This window comes from Anastrepha ludens, chromosome 3, assembly GCF_028408465.1.
Source record: "Anastrepha ludens isolate Willacy chromosome 3, idAnaLude1.1, whole genome shotgun sequence".
Taxonomy (NCBI): domain Eukaryota; kingdom Metazoa; phylum Arthropoda; class Insecta; order Diptera; family Tephritidae; genus Anastrepha; species Anastrepha ludens.
The window spans coordinates 62426065-62443722 of NC_071499.1; the positions used below are offsets into that span (position 1 = coordinate 62426065).

Here is a 17658-nt window from a genome sequence, read left to right on the forward strand (position 1 = left end):
TTCTATTGCTATTGTTGTTGTTTCTATACTAACTTTAGTCCCGAGAAGTCTATTTAAATAATAAATCAAGTCTTCTTAATGTATGCTACAGAAGATCGCAAGTATTTGTATTTTTCTTAGAAGGGCGAAAAGAGACAACATCACCTGTTTAAGTCTTAAATTATCTAATACGCCATATAGCGCCTGTAATCATCACTTTATTGGCACCATCCGGCATCATTGTGAAGGGCAACTCAAAAAAATTAAGTATGTAAAAAGAGAGGCAGTGCAGAAAAACCTAGAAACCCGGGTATAAGTGGTAAATTATGAGAGAGGAGAGTCGCAAAAAGGAAAAGAATATATTCTATGGCGAGAATCGCGATACTTTGATAGCGATATTTAATAGAACCGCGATATTTTACCCAATCTTGACTCTTGACTACTTGTCTCTTCTCCGTCAGGAAAAAGAATTATCAAAAAAAACGTTAGAACCATTTCAAATTTGTAGGTACTTTATTATACTAAATTGTTTTTTTTTTTTTAAGCTTAAATAACAATAGAATTGCTTAATAAACAAAAAGATAACGCAGCGCTAGCAACGGAGGCTTTCGGCTGGATACTAAAATTTTATGTGCTATGAAACCAAATGTGAAAAAATGGAAATTTAAAAATCCGAAAATGTTTGAAATTTTGGTGAACACTTCTCGAATTTTCACAAATTTTGTATGGATTTGAAACTTTGATACCATATATGTAAATCAATCAACTTAATGTAGAATGAACTATGAACTTTTATAAAAAAATTAAAATTAAAAAACAAGAAAAATATTTTTTCTTCCATAACTGAATACGCCATACAGCGCTTGAAACCTTCACGCTACTGGGATACTAGCTTTTGCTGATTCAAAAGTAAGTCAAGTCAAGAAGTGTGTCGATTGCCCGCAACACGCGACTTGACTCCTTTGTACTCCTTTTTGCTTTGTGGGTGTATGTTATATACTAGAAAAAGTGGTGCAAAATTAGCCCGCATTCGAAGTAGCCTTAAGTCCGAAATTAATTGAAAAAACTGCTATACCTCTCAAATAAAAGCACCCGCTATTTACACATTAAACTCCAAGTTGTTTGTGGCTGTGGTTTCATTTGCCCATCCATGTATAAAATCGCGTCGTTGTTGTGAATACGACATGAGCATCACTACATTCATAGGTCTCAACAGCCGGTCGTTCAATGAGTGCCGATGGTCAGCGTGTGTGTAATTGTTTCTCTGCACGCACAGGTAGTCACGGCAGGTCAGCTAACCCTTTGTTCTTGTATAAGTAATGTGTGAAACAAGTGCATTATTTGTGCTCTTCTCATTGGTGGGGTGGCGTTTCATTGTTTGAGAGTCGTTTGTAACTATAATGCGGAGTTAGTAAGATTTTATTAGCAAAATCAACGTTTTCTATTGCCGGATGAAATACTTACATACATTTTTAGGTTAACTGCTTTGCTGGTTTATGAGCTGACAGGCATTGCCGATAATAGTTTGCTTCAACATTAAAGTTAGTAAGCGTTCGGGGGCCTAGTAGACACTACCGCTTTTCTTTAATGTTTACTTTCCCATAGCTATACTGCCAAAGGTTAGCTGCGCCATAAATACATGGATTACTACTTATGGTAAATGCATGCGTGTGTGTATGTGTGAATGCTTGTGCAAAAGATGCAGCGGATGTTGATTGCCTGCAAGAGAAATGTGAATGGCTGAAAATCTATGATGAGGAAAATTTACAAATTGAATAGCTTATTCTCCGTACAGCCTTGCGTATAACCGGTTTTAAATGTTTATTTTGAAGTTTGCTTACCTACTATTTCTTATGTTCTCAAATTGTTTTGTTTTTTTTTTGCGCTTTGAGAAAGTTTTAAATTCTCACTATTATCAGTTTTCTTTATTTCATTATTCTTTCCCTAGTAAATATGCATAGTTAACACATTTGGATAAAAGCTGTTTTGCAACGTTCAACGATGTGTGTTATTAAAGTATTTTGATTGCGTTTTCCCATCCAGAAACTGCCAGCTACTAACCCAACTAACTAGCCAACAGTGGAAATTGGTTGTTTGTGCCGTTCAGTTCGTTGCTTTCAAGTTTTATGTTAGCTTTGTTTTTTTTCCTTTGCCTGTTAAAATCACTATTCGATTTTGTGATTTTCTGCACTGCGATAGAGTGACTGACAGTTCGTGATTTGTGGCTGTGCTCGCTTTGAAGTGTCGGCGGTATCATAAGACTAGCATTTTTATTATTCTTGTGGTTTCACATAAAGCGTAAGTTCATTAAGTAAGCGTCTTCTTGTTATGCATTGCATCTGCTATTGTCCACAGAAGGCATAGGGGGTGTTCTAACCACTTGTAAATACGCATACATACATACATACATGCATGTGTAAATTGCAACGTGCGCTATAAAGACCAAACAAATTACTAGTAACATTTCGTCAATCGTGAAACATTTTGCTACTCATATCGCCAGCCACGACTGCAAGTTCTCGTTTGTTGATTGTGGCTTCTGAAAGGCTAAGGCGTTGCTTCTTACCGGGATTTCGAGAAGATGTCTTTTGTTTTCTATTCAATATTCTTGGGCAATCCGAAAAATTAAAAAAAAAACCGAAAATTAAAAAATCCCAAAAATTAAAAAAGTTCCGAAAACTTGGCGATACCGAAAATTTTCGACTTACTTTAAGGGGGGAGCTTGGTTTATAATGTCAAAAAAATGAATTTTTTTTTCGTTTTAAGCGATTCCTAATATAATTCAGAATATTCACACAAAGTTACAGAGCCTAATTCTCAGTGTTTCCGTAGATACAAAACCAAAGGTAGGCGAGCGTTAGGTAGTTACGCTGTGACCGGACAGCTGTAGTACAAACTTTATCTTCTTTTCTCGACTTTTCATTTTTATGATTTCTTTGAATTGGCGTGCATGAATGGAAAAAAACTAATGAACCTTTTGAAATGAATCATAGCTTGTTCCCTTCAGTATTAAATTCTCTTTTTTTTTATACCAAGTTGAAGTGAATTTTTTGTTTTATAGAAAGGCATTTTTTTCTTTAAAACCTCCAAAAAATTGAAGTTTTGGAATTTCTCTCAGTTTTCTTAGTTATTTAGAATAAAAAATCATGATAATTAGAAATCCATTTGAATTTTTTGCTTTAGATAATAATTACTAGTCTTGTACGATAGTTGGAAACTCCAGCGTTGCAGCGCTCTACTAATTTCTATGTTAAACGTTTTTTTCAACTTATTTTAACCAGTACAAAAATTTTTTATACTTTTTAAATGTTCATTTAAAGATAGAAAAAACTTTGCAGTGCTAAATTAATTTTTTCCTTAAAAAAAAATCGCAAAGATGTGCAATTTTTAGGCCTCATAAACCAGGCTCCCCCCTTAAAAAAAACCCCGAAAATTAAAAAATCTCAAAAATTAAAAAAGCCCCGAAAATTAGGTGATCTCGAAAATTTTCGACTTACATTAAAAAAAAATTTAATTTACCCACTACAGATTCTTCAAAGAATTTTGGCATATTGATGCTACAATATTTCGGAGGCATTGGTTACGGATGTTGTTGCTGAAACTACTGAAAATGTTAATATATATGACCAGCATCTGTAATTCACTTCTGAGAGAATTTCATTAAAATTTTCTGGCAATAGCATCTAATAGTGATAGCTCTTTGGAAACACGATGAACAAGCTACAAAATAGTATACCCAAGTTTTGTTAATTTTTTAACCATCAAAAAGAGAAAAAAGTTGTCTGGATTGTCGTGAAGCATAATTGTGTAATTTCTATTCACTTATCGCTGGTCGTATGTGAGCAGTAATTTTTCGTGCACTGTTGTCAATTGTTTTCAAAATGTGCATCGAAGCAAGAAATCGAATGTTACTAGCAACCAAAGGAAAACTCTTTCGCTAGCACACTAAGCAGTATGCGATACTTTTTCTTAGGTGAAATTTAAAAGCACCCACTGAAAAAAGTACTGTAGGTCAGTAGAATAAGTGTGTTGAGAACCGCACGTGTCTATAGGAGGATGTCGGACGCTGCAATCTGCGTCATAGGTTGTACTGCTCGCAAAGTCCCAAACCGACAGATCAACTCAAATAAGCAGAAAGTTCTACCGCGATAACTGAATGGCATTCTAAATGGGACCAGCCACCCCAAAGAGCCGGTGGACGCATAGGTTAATCCCACGAAGTAACGAATGAATCTGTCGGAAACACGGAGACGTTGATTTTTTCCTGACGCAGGTGCTTCCAAAAATATCTACATGGCCGAGACTTGGCTGGTAGTCCTTATTGCTCAGAATGCTTGGACGCGGAGGAGGCCACCGAACATGTGGTCGTTTATTGCAGCAAGTTCGATAAGGAACGCGACGAACTAGCAAACAAAACTGCTGTCTTTCTAACGCCCAATAATCTAGTCCCACAAATGCTCGAATCGGATAAAAAGTGGAAGGCGGTGGGTGTAAGCTTTTGTAACTCGAATTATCGTGGAACTTCGCAACATTGATTGGGGGCGAAGTATTGATGCTAGACGAACGCAGCAGCAAGAACAACTACCGTATTGATAAAATGCAGTAAGACGAACAGCAGACGAATGTAACTGTCAATTGAGCTTATTGTTCACGACAGCCTCCAGACGTAATTATTAAATTGGTATCCCTGACACGATGAACCGTCGGACTTGCGGTGTTTTTAGTGGCGTCAAAGTCTCACACTGAGTAAGGCTTACGAATGCTTTTACACCTCGAAAAAAGGTGCTCCTACAGTGGATGCAGTGTTAGCTAATACTCACGATCAGGTTTTGCTTAAGGTTGGTAAGAGTTTAATTCATTACAAAACCGCTGAAAGCCGTTATACATTTGTAGTAAGGCGTCTGGTTTCATTTTCGATGTTAAAATTTTTACTCTGGATATATATTGAACCAGCGGCCTACTCACCTTTAATAGCACATTGATCGAATAATAGTGTCACTTGTTCCCTGCAGGGCTTCTTCGCCTTGCTTGCATCTGCATTGCTTGCCACTTGCAACTGCCGCTAAAAGGGTTCCACTTCAGCTAATGGAATTTCTCATGGCTGCTGCCTTTGCTGCAAAAGGCAAATTGCAACTTTGTTATCTTCTCTATATATTTTCGCAAAATTCAATTTATTGCTTTATTGTCAATAATATTGTTCTATTGTTGGCAGAAGCAGAATCAGCGCTGAAATGACGCAAGTCAAGCACCTATACTTGTATGCATGCACTAACATATACATATTTGTATGTATTGAAAATCAAAGTGACTTCAAGTCGGTACTAAATAAAAGTAAAATGTATAAATACATGTATACATACATACATACTCACGTATGTACAAATCTCCATTTTTACAGTATTGTGCAAAACATAAGCAACTTTTGGTGCTGGTAAATCATAAATCTCAATTTTTGTTCCTATGGGTATACCTCAAGGATGATAGATTAGCAGGTTTGCTATGTAGCTATGGTGAAGTATAAAATGTTGAGGGGAACTTTGTCTATCACGTCACTTGAGAGATTTGAGAGTCGAACTATGCACGATCATTTCGCATGTTTTCACACACTCGTCCAATTAGACGTTCAGACGACAGCGAAGTGTCATTGATTAGTTTTTTTCGTAAATCACTAATACAAGCTGAATTTTGTTAAACTGATCTTGAGTGACGTCAGCCTATCAGCTGATTCTATCAAATTCGCTTAGAGCCGAATAACGGTCTGCTAAATAGCACACCTCTGAAAATCTTTTCACCATGAGTATACCTTGTAACCTATTCAAGATGTTTTTATCCAAAAAGTTCACCAAGTAAAATTTCTGTTCCTATATGCATAGAAAATTCAGTGTGTTTTAGTAAGAAAGTCTAAATGACTTTATATGTACAGTAGGTTCTGTTTTTATGCGGTTTTGAAATAGTGCGGTTTTTTTTTAAATTACAAAATGCATGTCGACCTATCGCGAATTGTACATATAAACAAGATTCTAAACCAGCTAAGCAAAAACTCATCACAGATTACATCAGAAATGCTTACCCTACAAGTATGGAACCGCCTGCATAACCATCCAGATCAGATGTGTACATTTCCTCAAGTGACGAAAGTGATTTAACGCCAAATCTTAAACGAACGCGCAACATGTGGGTATTGTCTGATTCTATTTCTGACTTAAATTTATTTTTCGATTCTTACGTTTCTTAAATAAAGATATAATTTTCAAAAATACAATATTTTGTTTATGCGATTTTATTTAATTATTTCAGATTCATGCGGTCTATGGAACGTATCTATAGTTATAATATGGGACTAGTGCCCTTTTTTATGCGATTTTATTACATTATTTCAGATTTATGCGGTTTTAGCTCTTTTGAAACGTATCTATAGTTTTACTATAGAACTAGTAGCTTTTTTTATGCTGTTTTTTTTATGCTGTTTCTTGCGGAACGTATCTACCGCATAAAAACAGAACCTACTGTATATATATTATATAATTGGCGCGTACACCCTTTTCGGGTGTTTTGCCGAGCTCCTCCTGTTAAATGACTTAATACACGAGCTAAAAACATCGCCACAACTTTAAGCTTCCTAACTATTGTATTTTCGACGTCTGGGAGCTTTTTTTGAGCAAAAAAAGGAGCGTATAGGTATATAAAAAAGAAGCGTGGAGGAGTGACTATCGACCCAGATAGAACTGAAATTTTACCAGCAAAATAAATCAGAGGTACTGGGAAGCAAAATCTGCAAAAACTTTGCAAAATTGTACGCACACCCCTATTTTTTTTAAAAAAAGGATAGTTCATACTGCAACAAAAACCATATAACGCAAAGTTTCAAATAAAATTTTCCAATTATTCAACTCTTTAATCAGAATTTTTCATAATTATTCTGGTTGATTTTGGCAATTTTTTTTTTTTTTAATTTTTTTTATTGACTATTCCATAAAAAAAAAGTTGGAGCATGTATTCGTAATGATTGTCATTTTCTGTGGCGGGGCGACCGCTGTTAGAAAAATAATTTTCTTTTATATTTAATATCCACTTGACGTATTTTGAATTTAGAGACATTTTTTGAAAAATTTTATAAGAACAATTTTTATTCAGCTGCTGTTTGTTTTGATGTAGCGATGTGATGCAAAGTGGGACAAGTCCTCTTGAATGACGTCAGCCATCCTGACCATTTTCGCTCTTCATGCCTTCATTATTCCACCTTCAAATTTATTCGCCAAAATATAAAACGCGGGCAAATAAAATTGTAAATATGCGATGAACTCCGTCGAACTCCTCTTTGAAGTCTTGTGGCGAGTGGCACCCATCATAGCCCACAACTGAGCTCCTGTCGCGGGCAACGGTTGCTAGAGTTTTGCGCAATACTGTAGTAATAAGTATACATATAAGAATATACACACACATATGCATGTAGGTATGCATGCAAATTACTTTGCATCGTAGCTCGTCAATTACAAGTGTCGCATCCGCTGCTAGGCGGCTGAGCTGAACAAATGGAGTGTACTACGAAAACAAATATTGAATTTGCATTGAGACGGTGTAGGCTGCGCATGAGTCAATAAGTCAAGAAAATTTAAAATTATAGTGACAATACACATTCGCGCTTATGTATGTACGCACATAAATACAAATGCAATATTTTGCGAAAATAAAAATATCGAAAGTAAAACAAAGCAATTAAAGAGTGCACTAGACGTCCTTTGGACTTTGCTTCAAACGCACGTACGTATATTTGCATGTAGTGTAGGTATGTATGTACTGTATGTATGTAAATATGTATATATGGAATGCATGGAAGAATTTACCCTGCAGGGAAGTTCACCACTTTCGAACTGGTGAATCATCCCTAGTTTGCGTTACTTCTCTATTCCAAATAGACAATTCATGAATTTTATGAGGTGATGTCTTAGGAAATATCAATTAATCCCTGCTGCACGCATTTTTGGATAGTTTGCAACTAGTACCACATTCGACAGATGAATACTAGTACACTCTGCTTCCATTTTTTCCTAGTTCCGTGTCAGTTTTGTTAATTTTATTTTTTTATAAGTGCTGTTTTCTTCTACTTTTAGTAATTTTTAATGAAAATATAATGCATTCTATCACATAAATCCAAGCAAGCTTCACACACTGTGTAAATTCAAAAAAATTCCACAAATTTTCAGCAAAATTTCACGCTTTTTAAACAAATTTTCTCGAAAAATCTCAAATACGCATTTTTATAGCCCATTGAATTTTAGGTCAATAAAGTGCAAATTTCAAGTAGCTTAAAAATTGCGTTGATTTTTGATAATTTTTTCTATGACTGTGTTGGGGGTTTTCTTCAATATAAAAAAAATTTCGAGCATTCGTTATACAGAGCAAATGTACAAGATCGGCAAAAAACAAAAAAAAAATCAACGTGATTTTTTAGCAACGTAAAACTTAGACGGTATACTCTAGACTAAATTTTTTTAAAAGTTCCTTTAAAAAGTGTGAAATTAAAAAAAAAAAAAATTATGATTATTTTTCAAATTAAAGTTTGAATCTCGTATTCGTCTGAGTTTTTTTAAAAGAATATATTTTCATAAAAAAATTATTAAAATTAATTAATAAACCCAGTATAGTCTAATTTATCTTACGCTGCTGTCGTGGATGTCGCAATAATCGTTAGGGTATAGCGTTAACGCACCATTTAGGCTCGATTCTTGGATTGCAAAAAAAATATTCTGTTTTTATTTATGTATTCTTAAGCGGGAACGCTGTTGGATTTAGGTTTGAAAGGAGATTTCTGTGTCATTGCTTCCGGATGTTCGTATACCGATGATGATATGGGGAGAGTTTATCTGTGCAAATTGTCGGCTACTTTTCGGTCCGAATGAAAAAAAAGGCTTTCGATCACATTCTGGACGTTTCGTTTATTTGCAGGAAAATAGATTTTCGCATTTCCTCAGCCGCTATTTTATGCATGCGCCTTTCAATGCATTTTGTATGATAGACACGCATCCTAGGTGGCAAAATGGTTATATCGGACAGCTGAGAGAACTAGACCCTACGTAAAGGCCAAATGTACTCTAACATTAAGAATATAGGGAGTATCGGAATTCGTTGCACTGACGGATGGTACTTATATATTGTGAGTTGAGTGGTATCCACTAGTTGAAAAGTCGAAAAGTTAGAGTTCAGCACGTGACAAACATTTTGAAGCAGTAAAGTGCAAATCAGCTGATAGTAGCTACGACTACGAGCTCTGATCGGAGATTTGATTTTGGTGCCACTGGGAACAAGAGCCTTTGGAGTTTGCTCTCCAACCTGTTCTTGATAATGGTTCTTGGGAAAGTTTCATGGTGATTGTGGCTCAGAACTAAATGTGAATCGAGCTTAATGAGGATTGGCATTTATGATACCTGGTTACCAGTGGTTTTAGATGAGCCTCAAACCTTACCAAGGTGGTTAGAGTGTCCATTTTGCACTGTTAATTTGCACAGAGAATACATTTCAAAAAAACACATTGAATTGATTCGCTCTACCTTACAGCATCATGGAGTCGGCAGATACCCACGCAAAGCGTAGAGTGGGCCATCTAACGTTTGAATTTTGAACTACTGATTGTTTTTAATTTATTGTCATTGCCAACTAAAATACATTATTGTTAAGATAACATTTTAAATTAGCATCTGCGGTTTACTAAATGAGCCGATTTACATTTGCACAATGTTGGAAAATTTTAAAAATTGACTTGCAATTTTATAAAACCTCAAATGGGAACTGGAAATGGGACTGCATAACCTTCCAGCCCTACTTGAACCAGCAACTTACTGTACTTGCACATGGTGCCACTGTTGTAGAGAGTGGAACTTTACTGCTGTACCACTTTCGCACTCTGTAGACAGCTCTCGCTACTCTCTGCAGGGGAAGCGAAGTGGTTCGCCATTGGCCGAATCGGATAGTACTAATACTCTAAGAGAGGAGTTGGTTTTTCTGCAGGGTTTGCTAATTACATTTATGCATATGTGTGTAAGAAGTTGATTATCTCGCTGTATAATTGCGACACTACTCTGAAAGCAATTCAAGTCTGCATTGTTGCGGTCAGCTGAGTACAAATTTTTGAATGTGTATGTATGCTTGGTAACTGCACTTGCCTGTATGTGACCAATTATAGGCTTAAAATCACGCGATTTTCTGCATACAAGTGTATGCATATGTAGGGACTTTCGATTAAATATTTTCTACACATTTTTAGCTGCGCTAATTTAATTGCACAGGCACTTCACAACAGCTAAATATAGTAATTTTTGCGTGCGTAAAATGCTGTGAACATTTTATGGGTACAGTGTAAATTTTGTTATGTCTATCTGTATGCAAATCGAATTGCAAGTGATTGGAAATTAAAAAATGCGTGCAATTCCATTTTGCTGAAATACTCAACAAGGCCGAGCTATGTAATTTGAAGATGTTTTTATTTTTAAACTTCGCAACAACAGCGCGTTAAGACATTTAAATTTCAGTAAGCATTATCAGGCAATGATATACAGGAAAGAGAGAAATATTCAAAATTTTGCACGCCCAAAAAAATGCTGCTCTGACTTCATTGTTTCAGTTGCTTATTTCGCCAACACCTGATTGTCCGGCCGCTTCAATTTGATTTCCGCTTTGTATGATGCATAAAAATACGTGCAAATATTTAAATTATTATAAAAAATCTCTGCACTCATTTATTAATTACTTTCGATATTTTTATATTATAATTCATAAGTGAGGAAACAATAACGAAAGCTGATAACTTTAAAAAGTCAGCTCATAAGTATGTACAGTGACGAGCATTACTGAGTGCATGATTTTTTTTTTTTTGAATAGTTACAATTTTATTGCTTTTTTGTTTTTAGTATTGCTCATTCTTTAAACAGAACCGTATAAATCTGACATTCAAACTGTTTTACAAAATTTAGAAAAAAACTATGAAAAAATTCATTTATATTTTGCCTTTTTTTAATTTCAAGTTATTTTTTTTTTAATATTTTTATTTTTTTGTTAATTTTTTATATTTTTTGTTTAATATTTTTAATTTTTTAAACAAAACCGTATAAATCCCTTCTTTTTTACAAAATTTATATTAGAAAAAAAAAATTTCATTTACATTTTGTCTTTTTTTAATTTAAGTTAATTTTTTTTTTTAATATTTGTATTTTTTTTTGTTATTTTTTTATGTTTTGCTCTTAATATTTTTAATTTTTTTTATCAAAGCCGTATGATTCCAACTTTCAAACTTTTTACAGAATTAAGAAAAAAAAACCAAAAAATTTGTATACAAATTTTCAACTTTTTTATAATATAATGTTTTTTTTGGAAATTTTTTTTTAATAGTTTTTAATATTTTTCTTTTAATATTTTTCATTTTTTAACCAAAACCACATAAATTCAACTTTCAAACTTTATATAAGTTTAGAAAGAAACCAAAAAATTTTTATTTAAATTTTCAACTTTTTAATCTGAATTTTTAGAAAAATGTCTGGTATGCAGTTTTTAATATTTTTCTTTTAATATTTTTCATTCTTTAACCAAAACCACATAAATCCAACTTTCAAACTTTATATAAGTTTAGAAAAAAACCAAAAAATTTTTATTTAAATTTTCAACTTTTTAATCTGAATTTTTAGAAAAATGTCTGGTATGCAGTTTTATAGCCCTTAGGTGGGCTATTTCAAAACGCATAACTAATGAACTCCATCTGATATTTCTATGGATTGAACAGGTGACTGCAAGTCAAGTGGGTTGACCTCACCTAACCTTTATAGCGCTTATAGTCCAAGTTTTGAGCGGCTAAAAAATTTTCGCCCCTTGTGTTTTTTTTCACATTTCAAGTGCAATTCATAAAAACTATAATTGATTCTATTTAATTTTAATTATTAATTTAATTTTTTTTATTGCAACATTTTTTCCACGATATGGAAAAAAGGGGGGAAAAGCAAGCAAAAGAAAAATTGTTAAAAATCCAGCCAATTTTTTAGCCGCTTAAAACTTGCGCTAATTTAGCAAAATTTCATGCGCCATGTTACTGCGTATCCGAACATTTTCTAAAGATTCAAATTAAAAGGCTTAAAATTTAGGTGGCAGTCTACTAGATTTTTCTAAGCTTGTTAAAAGTTTGATTTATAGGATTTTGTTCAAAGAATAAAAATATAAATAAAAACAAAATACATAAAATATAGGTCGAAAACGTTTGTAAATATAGGAAAAATTATCATGCACTCTATTATGCTCGCCACTGACGTTTTGGTTGTATGACCTGTGGTTGCTCTCTTAACATTCAAGACTCCTGCTCTCTCTCACTTGCGACTTTTTCTTGTTCCCGAAAAAGGAAATACCCACGAAAGGGCGGAGATTTGCCGCAATTGTAAAGATAGGGTCTGCATCGTTGTAAGGGTTAGGACATACCTATGCGCCTTTGGCTCGGAGGTGGTTCGAGAATTGGATACGGGTTGAAAAGAAAAGACGGAAAGGCGTCAAAAAAGATATTGATGAATAAGTAATTACATATTTTTCGAGAAAAGTAAAGAGTTAGTTTACTTTTTGAACACACCTCGTATAAGTATTTCATGTTTTTTTCTTTCGTTGGTTTCAAGTAGTTAGTATTATTTATTATTATTAGTATTTTTTTGTTTTTTTGTTGTTTTAGTATACTTTTTTTTTAATTTTAATTTGAATTTTTTTTTATATTAATTTGTTTTTTTTTAATTTTTTTTTATCTTAATTTTTGTTTTGTTTTTTATTTGTTTTGTTTTTTATTTGTTTTGGTTTTTTATCTTTATTTATTTTTTTTAATTTTTTATTTTTTTTCTGGTTTTTTTTTATGTTTATTTATTTAATTTTTTATTTTATTTTTGTTTTTTGCAAAATAAAATCGCGTATTTGCATAACCCAGAAAAAATCCAATCAACTTTGCAATCACGAATACAATCATTTGAATGCGACCTTCCATCTACAAGTATGTTAGTGAAGCTTCACGCCAACTCAACATCCGATGATCAGGGTACAATATGATTGTATACTGGATGCTTAATTGGTATTAAATTGTTTTGTACAATGAAGAGGAATATCTAACGCGTAAAATGTGCACCCACACCTATAAAATTATAAAAAATGTTTTTTCTCTCTTTGTGCCTGCAATTAAATTCAAACTGAAATTCACTGAAAATCAGAGCAAGATAAGATTATTGTAAAAGCTACGGGCATGACTCAACAAATACATTACACACATACGCACACATTACTCTTTTGAATGATTTGTATATTAATGTACTACTGGAGCCAATGTTTTGATTTTTTTATTTAAATGTATGTAACCTACCATTGGAGCCATACGAATATCTTCCTCTATGCTTTTTCCTTTTCTCTCTCGTGCTTTAGAAGTAACGAAATACGATGGTTGCTATTTAGATTTTTGGCCTTGGGCACTTCTATATAGTTGTTATTATTGTAAAAACTTAAACATTTGCCATAAAGCTTTGGGGAGTGCTGCTGGAGTTACAGTTCTTGGCTGGATATAAACGGTAACAAATCACCGAATGTTGGAGAAAGAATCCTGGTGTTGTCAAGCGCTTTACAAGGTAAACAATCGCTCTATGATTCGTCGGTGGCCATCAAGCATTCATGGCACTATGACTTTCAATGCTTTATTCAGCCGGCAAATCTTATAGCTTGGGAGCTTAACTGTCCTTTACCCCATTATTCTCTAAGTAATAATGACGAGAAGCATACTTACTTTTCCATTTTTTAAACTCCTCTTATTATGAATACCAGTCAAAGAAAGAACATAGGTACACAGTGCCTTCAGAGTAAGAAAGAGATAGCTAAAGAGATTACAGTTGTTGAGCCAATTAAACAAATAATTGTACTTACTAATTTATCTCATTTCTCGCTCCACTGAATTTTGAAGTCCACATCCAATGTCATTAGCAATTAATGCATGCCCAAATGTATACCTGCTGTGTTTACTAGGGCGATGTGATTTGTGCTACTTAAAATAATAATTGGCGCTTACACCTTTTGTTTGTTGATTCGCTGAGCTTCCCCTACAATTTGTGGTGCGCATCTTCATGTTGTTCCACAAATGGAGGGGCCTATGCCTCTGAACAGCAGATGGTTCTTTATGAGGAGTTTTTTCACGGCAGAAATACACTCGGATATTTGCCTGTCGAGGGGTGAATGCTGTGAGCAACAACCTTTTCTATTATTTGGTGTTCACCCTTAGGGTTTCGAGCTCGGGCACTACCGAATGATAGTCAGGCATACGGCTACGACGCTTGCCTTACCACTTATATAAAAGAAAAACATGTTCTTATTTCAAAAGAAGACTCGCTGGGTGGTGCTGGAGTCGAATGTACAAAAATCGTACTTGAAGACCGATTAGGCTCGCATACAAATAATAGACCTATTAGTTACGTGAAGATTAATCATTTTGAAGGGAAATGCGTACTCTTCTATGCACTGAGTCGAATGTATTTAAAAAGAGATATATTTAGGTAACATGAAGTGGCCGAATGTGAGGTCACTGTAGATGTCGCACTGCTGCCACTTGAATTGTGTCGGCGTAGTTGGAAGCGAGTCGGGGTGTTGAGGCAACTCCCAAGATGAACCGGCAATTACTTGCTGACAACGTACCCAATACTGATGTATAAGCGGCGCAAACATCTGGATAAACATATTTTACCAGAGAGTGAAATAAAAATCAATAAAATGGGACAAGTAATAAAATTTATTGAGGAAAATGGGCTCAGAGAAATATTCTGACATCATAAAGGAGTTACAGTAGATCTTTCAAGTCACAGTGTTAAATCCCTTTATAATAATAATGAAAACATGAGAACTATTTTCTTGAGTCAAACCGATTGAGGTAATTAGGTAAAATCATATCTTCTAACAAGCAAATTGAATTTCCAGAGTAAAAATCAGCATTACTCGTTGCTTTCATCCCAAGATACGTTTTTGTTTTGTTGTAAGATATGCCGGATCATATATTACGTCTATCATAAAATAACGTCAGCCATTGCATCCTGTTTGTGTTATGGAGAAACTGATACCCAACCTCATCAAAGCGCCTTTATTAAGAGTAAATCGAAAGATTGGAGAATTGTACATCCTAGAATGCTTATGATCCGCGCTAAGCTGCCGTATAGATTTCTAAATGACTCTCAATAAACTCAAGGTCCATCACTTAAAATCCGATCACATCATCTTCATCATCCTATAGCATTTGCAGCTCGAGATGACCCACTGCTGCACAATCGTGCTCCATACGACTCGGTTCATTGCGTCACTTCTCCTATCATCGTCAATTGGGTCAATCTCCATTAACATCGTCTCATCTTCTTGGCGATCTTCCACGCTTTCTACTGCCCATAATAAGAGAGTTGAAGGTCTTTTTCGAAATTCTGCTGTCGCCCATCCTGAGTAGGTAGGTATCCAAAGTTCGATCACAAGTGACAAGTTACGTTTGGTTGTAAAAGCTCTCCACTATGACACACATTCAAGCTCTTAATCCATTGAGATACCGCATGGGGAACTTAAGCTGGTCTCCCTAAAACCTATGTGAACTTTTCAAAGATTTTAGAAGATCCCTGGTTTCTACAGTGCTGAGATTCTACAAGTTATTTAAAAATTGTCTACCTGAGGTCACCTTCCTTTGGATGGAGCAGGATAGTAGCACAGAAGGTGCGAAATCGTCTCTTCCTCTTCTTCGTTTAGACAGCTCAAGTGATACAACCGAATAATTTATTTATAGAAGAAATAGTAAAACAAAAAAGTATAAGGGATACCCAAAGTGTTGCACTAAATTTTCTATAGAATACACAATCAATTTTGAAGAGAAAATTACTTAGTATATATAAAAAAAGGAGTCGTCGGTTCGGAACTTATGGCTGTGTGAAATAATGTTTTTTTTTTTCACATATTACACTTGACGATATGACAATAAGTAATTTGACTAATAATACTCGTAATTGGAAATAAAGGGTGGTTACATTTCAAGGGTCGATGTTGAATGTGAACCACACCTAAACGTCAATGACACCGTTTGACTTCTTTCTTTGGAGTTATTTGAAAGAAAAGGTGTACGTCGATAAGCCAGCAACAGTTCAAGAGCTAAAGGATGAGATAATTCGGCACATTAATGGCATAGAACCACAATTATGCCTCAGCGTCATCGAAAATTTTGACCATCGGATGAAGGTGTGGCGCCGAGGCCGCGGCGGCCATTTGGCCGATATTTTGTTCCATACGTAATTGAGCCATATCAATATTATCATAATAAAGAGAAATGACAATAATTTCCTAAAAAAATTGTATTTTATTCAAAATCAACACCGGCCCTTGAAACTTAACCACCCTTTATATGGAACCACCCTAATAGGAAAGTGCCTCTCAAGGTGTTTTGCAAAAGTGTAATTTGCTACATCATTTTTTAATTAAGTTCATAGGTAAGCATTTATGATACTTCAGACTTCTTCTCTTCGACCGTCTTCTAAATTAGGGAGATTCCTCATCGAAGGATTTGGGTGTATGAGCAATCTATCTATGTGCCTTTTGCCTGCCTCGTCAATAGAATTGTGGATATCGGCGATTGGTATACCTGTACCAAGAGGGTTTTGTTATTGTCCTAAGTATTTTGGACTGGACTCGTTGCAGCATAGTTAAGTTTGGTTTGAATGCTTTACCCCATATTTTTATTCCATATGTCCAAATCGGTGGATTTGTCGTTTTGTAGACTCATACTCTGTTTTGCAGTGACTGGTTTGATCGAGGTCCTAATAGCCAGTATAGTTGTCGAAAGCGATTTTTTAATTTGAATACGTTTTCTTCTAATTCAATTCAATTGTAGCGCCTAAATATTTACCTTCTACGTCAATATGTGCTTTAGTGTTTCCAATCCTTATTCAATATTTAGCTTTCCGTTAGTGTAGTTAACTTGAATAATTTTGGTTTGGTTTCACTGTGGGTTTGTTTGTTCCATTTTTTGAACCAACTTAGTGTTTTTTTCATTACAGCTTAAAGATTTTGTTTCGGTGAAATACCCAATCTCCGAAAACCAATACAGCGATTTTAATATTGTATAATTTTCACTGGTAAAGAAAATTTCTTTTAAACATAGAGGAGTTAAATCATAAGTCAAAAAACGCCGAAAAAACAAAACCATTTAAAAAACATGTGCTGAATATTCATTGTCTGCGAGATCACTGCAAACCTTGCACCTTGACCTCCAGGGAAAGTCTGAGTTAGTGAAGCACCTGCTATTACGCCAAATGGTGATGAGTTCAAAGGAACTCTGTAGTTTCAATGAAGAATTAGTCTTATAATACAATTTTTTCATCAAATTCTCTATTACATTGCTAGGTACCTATTGGTGTTTAAACTTTTGTGGGTCACCCTAATGCACATACAAACGAAGTGACTCAAACATAAGTAGCTGCATTTGTGTATTGACACTTAATCATGCAATTTATCTAGAATCTAAAGTATACTTTTGGTTGGCACTGTAGTGATTATCGTTTTACGCTTTATTTATTTAACAGCCGAATTTGTGTTAATTTTTTTATATGTATGTAAGTTTTAGATATGTTTGTTTGTTGCTTTTTATATAATATAATATATTATATTTAACCCCAG

General features: G+C 34.4%; 1 protein-coding gene and 1 long non-coding RNA gene across 9 annotated transcripts in view; one reads left to right on the top strand and one right to left on the bottom strand.

The window, feature by feature from the left end:
- LOC128858082 (uncharacterized protein DDB_G0284459) overlaps window positions 1-17658 on the top strand; it is a 73544-nt gene that overhangs the window by 12398 nt on the left and 43488 nt on the right. The gene's annotated exons all lie outside the window — the stretch shown is intronic.
- On the bottom strand, window positions 1069-1981 carry LOC128858083 (uncharacterized). Its single transcript, XR_008453980.1, has 3 exons — window positions 1821-1981; window positions 1444-1698; window positions 1069-1374 (listed from the first exon to the last, which is right to left on the bottom strand). It is a non-coding gene; the product is annotated as an uncharacterized LOC128858083 (long non-coding RNA).